Genomic DNA, 10758 nt, shown 5'->3' on the forward strand with positions numbered 1-10758 from the left:
AAGACTGACGTTCAAGGGACACCCACAAATTCTGGCATTATCAATAGCTAATGCAAAGTATAATGATATAATACCACGACAACAGTCAAGTGGCAAGAGAAGGTCAACAATGTAAAATATTCAGGTGCTCTTCTAGTAGCTGAATGTCCACAGATGAGATACAGTCATGGTCTCCAATGAGCTTGATAAATATTAAAAGAAAAGATAAAGAAGTGAATAACTTACCATAGTCTGACATGTCGCACAGTCCCCAGTCTTCCTCAGCCTCCTCCCCCAGGCATGGCAAGGAGTGTTGCCTCACTATGGCAGCAGTATGACACAGCATCTTCCGCTTCATTCTTGGTGCCAAAACTGACGGCAAGACTGTTCCAAAAGGCCTCCAGTCCGTTTTGCAGGAGCCGGCGATGGTGGAGTCAGTACACACCTGGCAGGACCATGGCTGTTTAGCAACCTACACAAACAAAAATGGCAGCTTACCAATGTGAGAATTTACCCATATGGGTCAGTGTTACTGTACCTTAAGAGTTACAATGGCGATGTGCAGGGCAAAGAAGAAATCGACAGTCTTTTGAACAAAATAGAAGAAAAAATGAAAGAATTGAGTCAGCACAGTACTGGGCGAGTGAAGCGATTGTCACCCATAGTTTGAGGATGGACTATTGACAGATATTGGTCCACAGCTAATGGGCACCTGGTTGAATATGACATAGATGAAGAGGTGTATAATGAAGATTCACCTTATCGGAACATTAAAATTCTACACTCAAAGAAATTTGGTGCTGATCCTTAGTGGGGATGATAATTTGGAGGAGAGTGATTTGGCATATACCTGGACCATCATGGGCAATGGCAAAGAAGATTACACCGGCAAAGATGTATTGATTCTGGGAGTCGGAGATGGGACATATTACGTGAAACAGCCAAACTGAGACCAAAGATGACCACTAGAGTAGAGATTGACCAAATGGTGATTGGTAGATGTAAGAAATATATGCCAAAAATGTGTGACGACGTCTTAGACCATCTTAAAGGAGACTGCTATTGGGTTCTAATAGAAGACTGTATTCCAGTGCTGAAGAGGTACACCCAAGAAGAGAGATAGTTTGATTATGTGATTAATGATTTGACAGCTGTTCCAATCTCCACATTTTCAGAAGAAGATTCCACAGAAGAGTTTCTCAGACTGATTCTTGACTTCTTGATAGAAGTATTGAAACAGGATGGAAAATATTTTATGCAGGGGGACTGTGTCAATCTGACGGAAGTCCTGTACATTCTATGAAGAACAGCTCAGGCATCTGTATTTTCCGTGGAATTCTTGAAGAAGATCATCTGTGTTTCTTCATAGTTGGAATTATGGGTATTTTATTCTGTGTGGAAGACAACTAAACCTTGAAGATGAACATCCCTAAACTATCTCATCATGTGCCACAAACAGCCCTTGTGACCTCTGTAGGCTGTACCTGACATTGAAACGAGTCGGGCAATTGAATGTAAATTCTGTAAAATTTCCCTTTTTATATTATTATTTTTAATTTTAAAAAGCAAATGCAAAATGTATATTTTGATGACCTATGGTGCTACTTGTTTGAAAGTTAGCTGAAAGATGATTACGCGGCATAGCAAAACCTGCTAAATTCACTGATTCCCTAGAACGTGATTTTTGTTACTTTTTATTTCTGTGTGGGCCTTTTTGGTTTTTGTTTTGGCAGACCTTCAATTTGGATGTTTAGAGGAATGAACCTCATTGTTTTATTCTGGAGGGAAGTTCTTGATGGTGTTTCTTTCTCCCCAAACTGATTTAGATATTAAAAATCGGTGCTTACAAAAAAGAGAGCTGAAAAATGAATTATCAATGCTTCAATTAAAATTACAAAAGAAAAAAATAAGTGAAGGAATACATTGGTGATGGGCTTCTCTAATTTTCTGTTAAGAGGCAGCTTGCCTCCTCCCCTTGTTGGTCCTTACTCAAAGTCTTTACTTGAGGAATCTGCATTGTTTCTTAGACCTCAAAGATGAAAGTTTCTCTCTAGCCAGTCCATGACCTGGATTTTGGACCCTAGGCAAACCCTATAACATGTGAATGGCTCTCAAATTGCATAGGTGGCCCTAGACTTCTCCTTGTTGCCTAGATAGCTCCCTTTAGCATTGTTCATTTTTTTTGTTGCATCTTGCCCTCTTCCACCTAATCTCTAACTCCCATTATATTCCCTATCTCCTCCAGTCCAATAAATGACAAGGGTCAAATCATCTGTGTTTGGACATTACCTTAAAATGGATATGGTGCCTCATACATTCATTCAAGACATTTTTTGAGCATCTACCACATGACAGGCCACTGCATGCAGATAGGGCAGTGAACAAAATGATAATAAATGTTTTCTTTGGGGACTTACATTCTAGTGTGGAAAGACAGACAATAAACACATAACCACAACAGTTATGAGGAGAACTGGATCAGGGAAGGGATAGCAGATGTGCCATGCCCACTCATTCAATAGAGCACTGGCTACAGAGGGGGCTCAAGGAAACAGGAGCACATCTGGACTTGAAGGAGGTCGGGGCTGAGGGAGAGGAGAGGAGACCAAGTGGTTGTGCTAGCGGTTTGTGCCAGTTCAAGTAAGGGGGAAAAAAAAAGGAATGGTGGCTTCTACTGAGGGCAAGGACATGGCATAAGGAGGTCTTTGAAAAATAGAAGCCGGGTTCGGTGGCTCAGCCTGTAATCCCGCACCTTGGGATGCTGAGGTGAGTGAATTGCCTGAACCCTCTGGGTTCGAGTCCCGCCTGGGCAACTTGGTGAGACTTCATCTCTACAATAAATCAAAAAATTAACCGGGCGTTGTAGTGCACGCCTGTAGTTCTAGTTACTTGGAAGGCTGAGGCAGAAGGATCTCCTGAGCCCAGCAGGTCGAGGCTGCGGTGGCCGGGAGCGGCCACTGCACTCCAGTCTGGGCGAGAGTGAGACTCCAACTCAAAACAAAAAAAAAACAAACAAAAAAAAGAAAAATAAAACATACTTAGCTGAGCCTTGAATTCATTCTCTGAGCAGACAAGGAGGAGGGTTATTTTCCAAGTTTTGAAGGATATTCTAATCTATAGTTTTACCACTCAGTGTGGTCAGTAGACCAGTTACATCAGCAGCATTCAGAAGCGTATTTGGAATTAAAAATCTCAGACAAATCCCAGTCCTACTGAATAAGAATCTTTATTTTAATCAGCTGTTTAGGTGACTCATATGCAATTAAAACTTGGGAAGCATTTTTCTCAACCAGTGGTTTTCAAACTTTGCCGCATATTAGAATCATCTGGGAGAGATTTAAAAAATCCTGATGCCCAGGCCGGAATCTTTATCAATTATAGCAGAATCTCTGAGGGTGGCCAACAGAAATAATTAAATTTAAAACTCCCGGAGTAAAAGCTCTGTCTTGTACAATTTTTTCTCACCCCTGACCCATACGTATTGCCTTCAGTAAATATTCAACTGTCAGACAAAGGAATTAATTTGTGAAATAAGGAATCTTAACATTGACTTTACAGATATGGCTATATTGGTCACAAACTCCCAGAAAGCTTGATCAGGGAAAGAAGAACTTCCAACTGCTAAGTGGGGGAGGATGTGAAAATTTTTACCGAGTGTAAAATGGATTTCCCTGCCTGGTGACAAGTTGGCAGATCCGGTCTCCTGCAGATGGCTCAGCAGTTGCAAACACGGCGCCGCATATCTGACACATACGTGTTGGGCTTAGTGTTCCTTCCTGAGCCAGAGCAGACAGATTTGGGAAAAGAGGACAGCGGTCTTCAAAGAGAAGGAGAGCACTATGTCCCAAGTCCTCATCGACAACAAGCTCTGTTCTTGAGGAGCAGCCAAAACACTTATTTCTCACCAAACTGAGTCATACGGAAAAAGCAAGAAGTGGAGCCAAGATGCAAACTTTTCTGAAGAACTTTCTTCCCAGACCTTCAGTCTGATGCCATTTGTCTACATGTGTCCTTTGAGCTATTCATTGCAAACCTCCATCTCCCAACCCTCAATCTGTCGGAAAGGACCACAGCCCACGGCACAGGGGTATGGAAGGCACTCTGGGCTGCAGCCTCTGGGAGTTTGATATGAACCTTGGATCTGGCAGTAATTTTGGTTACACCTTTTAAAAAAAGGTGTAAATCTCTGACTGTCATCCCTTGGGACACTAAAAATATGTAATTTTTCTCATCAATGTATACCCTCCATTCACACTCCTGTCCCCTTTTCCTTGGTGTTACCAAGATTGGGGGTCTGAGATTTACTGGTTCTTCCAAGAATGTGATAATAGATGTGATCAAAGTCAAAGAAACTCCAGAATTCTTTGTGGGTTTACTCATGAGTCAGTCTATCTCCATCTCTCTTCTAGTTGCTAGTTCTTTTATTCTTACTCCTTTCTTATTGGTATTATCCATTTTCTGGGTCCATCTATGTCTTCAGCTCCCGATTCAGGCTATTCAATTGTCTCAAATTCAGAATGTCATCAACTAACCTCTGTGGGATCCCTGTTTCTCTCTCTCTCTCTCTCTCTCTCTCTCTCTCTCATACATGCCAGCACATTTACACTCAACAGATCTTGAGCTCCCTCCAGGATGCCCCTTCAGAGAAAGTTGCCACAATTCATAATCCAGTTACTTGTCTTCAAAACTTGGCTCTAATCCTCGATTCCCTTCCTATCTCCTTATGACAAATTCATTGCTAGCTCCTATCAGTGCCACAGCAGAGATGTGCATTCTTCACTTCTGTGCATTCTCCCTGTCATGTGCCTAACCCAGACTGCCCTCTATCACCCAAGGCACTACCTTAGTCTCCCAGGACTGTCACAGTCTTTGAGATGCTTCAATCCACTGATCTCACAGGAGCAGAGTGATGTGTTTAAAATGCAAATCTGATCATATCCTTCCCTCTTAGAGACATTTCCTGTAGCTTACCATTGTTTCCAGGCTAAACCCCAAGTTTCTCTGCCTGTTTTGTAGAAAGATTCTTCAGGAACAGCCCTATGTGCCTCTGAAGCCTCAACTCTCATCAGCCTCTCCTCACACGGGTTGCTCTCGGCATAGTAAATTTTCTGTTTCTCAAGTGCTCCAGACTCTCTCATTTCTGCAGCTGTGAATATGAGTACATCTTCCTTTCTCTCAATGCTTCTTCTCCTGAATAATTTTTCCCATCTTTCAGGCTTCAGGTTTAACTCTGCTTCCAGTAGGAAGTTTATTCACATGGAGACTGGGTTGGGTGACCCTGCTAATTTTTTTCATACTCTTCTATGATTCCCTGTTGTAGAACTTAGCAGACATTGATGTTTACTGACCAAAGCCTGTACTAGACTATAATCTCCATGAGATTTTCTGTATGGTAATAGTTCTATTCTTAGCATCAAAATGGACACTCAGCTGGGCTCGGTGGCTCAGCCTGTAATCCTGCGCCTTTGGGAAGCTAAGGTGAGTGGATTGCCTGAGCCCGCGGGTTCGAGACCCGCCTGGGCAGCGAGACCTCATCTCTACAATAAATCAAAAAATCAGCTGGGCATGGTAGCGTATGCCTGTAATTCCAGCTACTCGGAAGGCTGAGGCGGAAGGATCGCCAGAGCCCAGCAGGTCGAGGCTGCGGTGGCCGGGAGCAGCCACTGCACTCCAGTCTGGGCAACAGAGTGAGACTTCAACTCAAAAAAAAAAAAAAAAAAAATGGACACTCATCAAATATTTGTTAGGTGACAAAGATTCCTTCTGCCCTCTCAATATCACATGAGCCTAAATTCTAGTTAATGCTTAGCATTCCTCAAATCCTACTTCTGCTTAGTTGAGATTCTCATCATTAAATAAGACGCTATTACAAGACTCTTCCAAAACTTTTTCCAGTCTTCAGACTGTCCTGTTTCCTACCTAAGAGGTATCCTTCTACTTCTGTGCCTCTTTCTACAATGCAGATGATTATTTATCATTCTTGGTTAAAATCTTTCTGTAAATGCCATTGTCCTCAGGATAAAAGAAATCTAACCACTTCAACCCCAGTACACAAATCCATTTGCAAGCTGGCCCACGGGATCATCTCCTCAGTTTCATTGTTTATTGGTTTCCACCTTCCTCACACCTCACTTCCAGGTTATCTTGAACTCCTCATAGATATCCCAATACTTCAGGGGACTCAGAGTTTCCTTATACTTTTTTAAATGTGGCTGTTTCTGCCCGAAATGGCCTCTGCCTTTTCTTTTTTCTCTGTCTTGACTTGTAAGCACCACACTGTCTTCAAATTTTCCTCTCACCTAGTGGTTTAACAAATATTTACTGACCATTTACTGTATGTCAGGCCTTACAGTAGGCACCAGGGGCACTTTGTTGAACAAAACAAATACGAGTATCTCCCCTGATAATTTGGAATCTCCTGGGGAAAGTGAGGGGGGGGGGCGGTTGCTCACACTTCTCCTCTTAAATGAAACCCTGCTCTGTCTGTCCACACTTTTACTCTTGCACCTGCTTGTTTACACGGTTTATGTAAACAAAATCACACAGATCATGCAGGAAAGGATCCATGCCTGACTCAACCAACACTGAGCACCACAACTGACACATGGTAGGTATTGAATAAATGTTGTGGGATGAGTGGATAAGAAGTTAGTAAGTTTTTCATTTTTTATCAATAATTGAAGCTCTGAGGGAGTGGGGCAAAAAAATCTAGGCCAATGTGATGGATGAGATAGCAGAAAAGTAGTGTTCCTTGGAGAAGTTCATTCAAGCCGGCCATCCCAATGGTAAAGGCTCCATAGCCAAGGGACAACAGAAAAGTATCAGTCAGTAAAAATGAGGGTTTTATCTATGGCAGAATTGAGGTATCCCCACCTAAATCAGGATTTTCCTATCGTACTCTCAGTCTAAGTGCCATCCTTTTCTCTTGTATATATTATATTTGGGATGTGGTTGTTGCTGGTTCAGAGTAACACTTTTGGTTTTTATAACTTTGTCAACCTTTATATATTTATTAAAATTAAACATGCCTTTGCCACATGACCTATCGATAGTTTGGCAATGTTGTGCTAACGGGACCTAGAAGCCAACCTAAGTGTCTATTACTGAGGAAATAGATTAATATAATATGCGGAGCCATACTTCAAAAATTGTATGTAGTAGTAAAAAGCAATGAACTACTGGGGCTTACAATAACATGAGCGGTCTGAAAAACACAGTAGGAGGATAGTGAAATAAAAGGAAAAACAAGATTTACAATACCATTTATGCATTTAAAATGTGTACACTCAAAATGCTATATATTTTTTTGCAAGGATACAAGGATAATTAAGGACAGCATACCACACATCAAAGCGGTTGACTATAACTGTGAAAAAGAAATGAAGAGATTGACGAACAGGAGGAAAAATAAAATAAATAAGAATGGGCTTTTAAACTAAATGATGATGCCAATGTAACATGAACTAATATGCTATTTGCCCCCAAGGTTTAATTCTAAAAATCATTGCAAATTTGAGATATTTTGACCCACTGCCAATTGGTATAAAATAGGTTCATACTTTTCGATGTTTGTTGAGCTGAACCTCTGCCCTCTACTGCATTTGCAATCCCAGACTGTTGAGAGGTCTAATTATTCTCAGCTTAGATCCAACCTGGCAAAGAAGGTGAATTAAGTGCAAAATCTTGCCAGGCTCTATCAGCAGATACAGCATAGGTTCTAAAAAGAAAGAAAATCTTTTAGTCCTAGAAGACTAAAGCCATTAAGCTTGAAATGAATTGTTGTCTTCCCCAGAGCATCGTCTAAATAAATTGCCTATAATGTTGGTCTGATGCATAAGTTCATAGTGTTTCTAGCTTGTCCAAGTAGTGCAAATGTTACACAATGAATGGTCACAGTTCATCATATTTGCCAATTCTTGGGTTGACTGACATGGATCACTGTGGATTAGAGCATTTAAAGGGTCTTATCAAAGCCCCATGGTCTTCCTGAACGTGGAGAATCACTCAGGTCAAAGCAGCACTCTTTGAAACGACAGAACCATTTTCTTGCTGTGCTTTCCCTGATGGCATTCTCCCTATACACAGCACAAGACTACATTTATCCCCAAATGCCTTTTCCTTACCCTAATCTCCTTCAGAGACATTATAAGAGTTCAAGGAATAACCTTATACAGAGGAAAAGAAAGGAATGGACATCATTTAACCCTTAATTTTCCCCACAGTTGTCCCATGCAGTCTAAAATATTATCATTAGAGGCACAACTTGAGTTAAGCAGACAGCATTGTAAAGCAAAAAGATTATGCTATATTATTACATAGTCTTTGCACATATGACATGAATGCATATTCTGTTGAATATTTCTATTTGGAAATTAAGGTTATTTATATTTTTTACTACTTTAATGCTGCAGTAATTGAATACTTGTATATGTACACACCTCTGTCAAAGTTTATATTTACCTAGAAGACTGTTTTAAAAGTAGATTGCTAAACCAAGAGTCCTGAAGCTGGGGGAAATGTACATTGGTAAAACTTTTGAAAAACATTTTCCCAACCTCTACAATTTTGAAATGTTTCAAGTACTTTGCATATGGGCCGCTGTGAAGCCAGGCTTCCCCTGCCTTCTACTTGTGCTATTGATGTTTTTCGTGCCCGTGTTCATTTAGCATATTGGGTAACTCATACTTATTACCCTTATTAAATGTAATCTCATTAAGTGTGAATCCAATACCACAGTCTGATATCGTCCTTTAGGGTTTCGCCACAGCCTCAAACCTGTGACCTGCCCCTCCCAACACTGGATCAAAAACAAATACATCTTCTGAACCTCTGGCTGAGAAGTCAAGGCACACTGCACAAAGTCTCGTCCTAGGTTGAAATGAATTGGTTAATACTCATGAGCACAAATGCTCCTCTGGCTCCAAGTCTTCACCAGTGTGTTGTGAGTCATGGACTGCCCATAAGGGCAGACGTGAAGATGATTTGTGACCATCTCCATTTCAGTGACAGTGTCAGTCATGGAAACTTACTTCACATAGGGGGATTGCATTTCCTCCCGGGGATCACTTCTTGTGTACACATCTCCCCACCGCCCCACGCCCACACACACTCACTCAAATCTGTAGACTACAGGATCATAGAATGTTTCTGGGCGGACAGTGATGTCCACTCAGAGGACAGGATATGAAACTTGAGACATGAATGACAAGTAGGGTCAGTCATATGAGCATCAGGGGAAGCACAATGTCGAGGACTTGCGGTCTCCCAGGTCCAGGACAGAGGGACAGAGCCGTGGATCTGGCAGAGAATTGCACACAGGGCCTGGAAGCTGTGGCAGGTGGAGCCGAGAGAGATACCAGCTGGCCGGAGCTGACAAGGAAGGAAAGGGGAAGCAGCAAGCAGTGGGCGGATGCTGTTTTTATGACATTTTCTTCAAGTGATTTTACTTTCTGTTCTAAGATTTTGTTCTTCTTCAATCCAACTCAGAATTTATTTCTTCATTACTGATGGTGGTATATTTCATATGTTTATGTTTATTTATTTCTTTGTAGCTTATGCCAGGATTCTTACCTACTTCAAACATGGGGGGTATTTGTGTCTACATGCACATGCTCTTTAAGAACATGTGTATGTCACCCAAGGTCGACAGGAAATGACTTGCATGTCCATTAGGGAGCATTATAGGAAACCAAGGCTGCCCCTAGTACCTCTCTGTGTGATCAAGAGATGCAAAAGAGCTATGGGGGATTTGTCAAGTTCAACCAAAAGGTGCCTCCTATTACTAATGAACAGGTGCTTGGGAGTCAGGAGAAGGCTTTGGACAGCTTACTTAAAGGAATCTCATAAACCCACTCTTATGCCCATCCTGGTCAATAAAAGTATGCTCCCTGCTACAACAAAAATTCGAGTAATTATTCTAAATCTCCTCTTCCATTCCTATGCTGCCCTACTCCCATCCTGATGAAACCCCACCAGAGTTCTTCCCCCTTGTTCCGAGCTCTGAATTTCTTACCCTGTCCTGGATGATGCTCTGTCCACCCCCAAGTTTTACCACTTTCTTGGCCTCCCCAGGCAGATGTATCAATTCTTTGGAGCTAGAGTGTAGCCACGTCTCTGGCAGAATGCAGCAGGACAAGGGGGCCCTGGGTGTGTTCTAGCTAACATTTGAGCAGAAGTCCAGAATGTATATGCCAGACAGTTTTTGTATTCTTATTGTTTGTCTCTTTCTCAGCTTACTTTTGTGTGTGTGTGTGTTGGAGTCTCATTCTGTCACTCAGACTGGAGTGCAGTGGCTGCTCCTGGCCACCGCAGCCTCGACCTGCTGGGCTCTGGCGATCCTTCCGTCTCAGCCTTCCAAGTAGCTGGAACTACAGGTGCATGCTACCACGCCTGGCTAATTTTTTGATTTATTGTAGAGATGAGGTCTCGCCAAGTTGCCCAGGTAGGTCTCGAACCCTCAGGCTAAGGCAATCCACTCACCTCGGCCTCCCAAAGCATGGGATTACAGGCTGAGCCACCAAGCCCGGCTCAGCTTACTATTTATTGAAGGTTTTGGAATGTCCCCTAGTGGGTCTGCTGTGCTCTAAGCACAGAACTGGAGTCCTATCCAGGCATGAACTAGAGCATTGAAGACAGGACTGCCGTGCCCTGGGACTAGTGTTGGAAGAACATTTGCTTCCATTCTTTGAGTTTCTACTTGAAGCATTCTACCCAACCTCAAGCTTCTCCTTGCGGAAACTCAGGAGAGGAAGTCAAAGATCGATGAATGTGATGAGAAGA

At 42.2% G+C, this 10758-nt stretch overlaps 1 pseudogene; it reads left to right on the forward strand.

The window, feature by feature from the left end:
• Positions 1 to 302: 302 nt before the first annotated feature.
• Positions 303 to 1396, forward strand: LOC103272035 (annotated as a pseudogene).
• Positions 1397 to 10758: the final 9362 nt, after the last annotated feature.

Source organism: Carlito syrichta, unplaced genomic scaffold (assembly GCF_000164805.1).
Source record: "Carlito syrichta isolate Samal-C Ts95f unplaced genomic scaffold, Tarsius_syrichta-2.0.1 Scaffold312078, whole genome shotgun sequence".
Taxonomy (NCBI): Eukaryota; Metazoa; Chordata; class Mammalia; order Primates; family Tarsiidae; genus Carlito; species Carlito syrichta.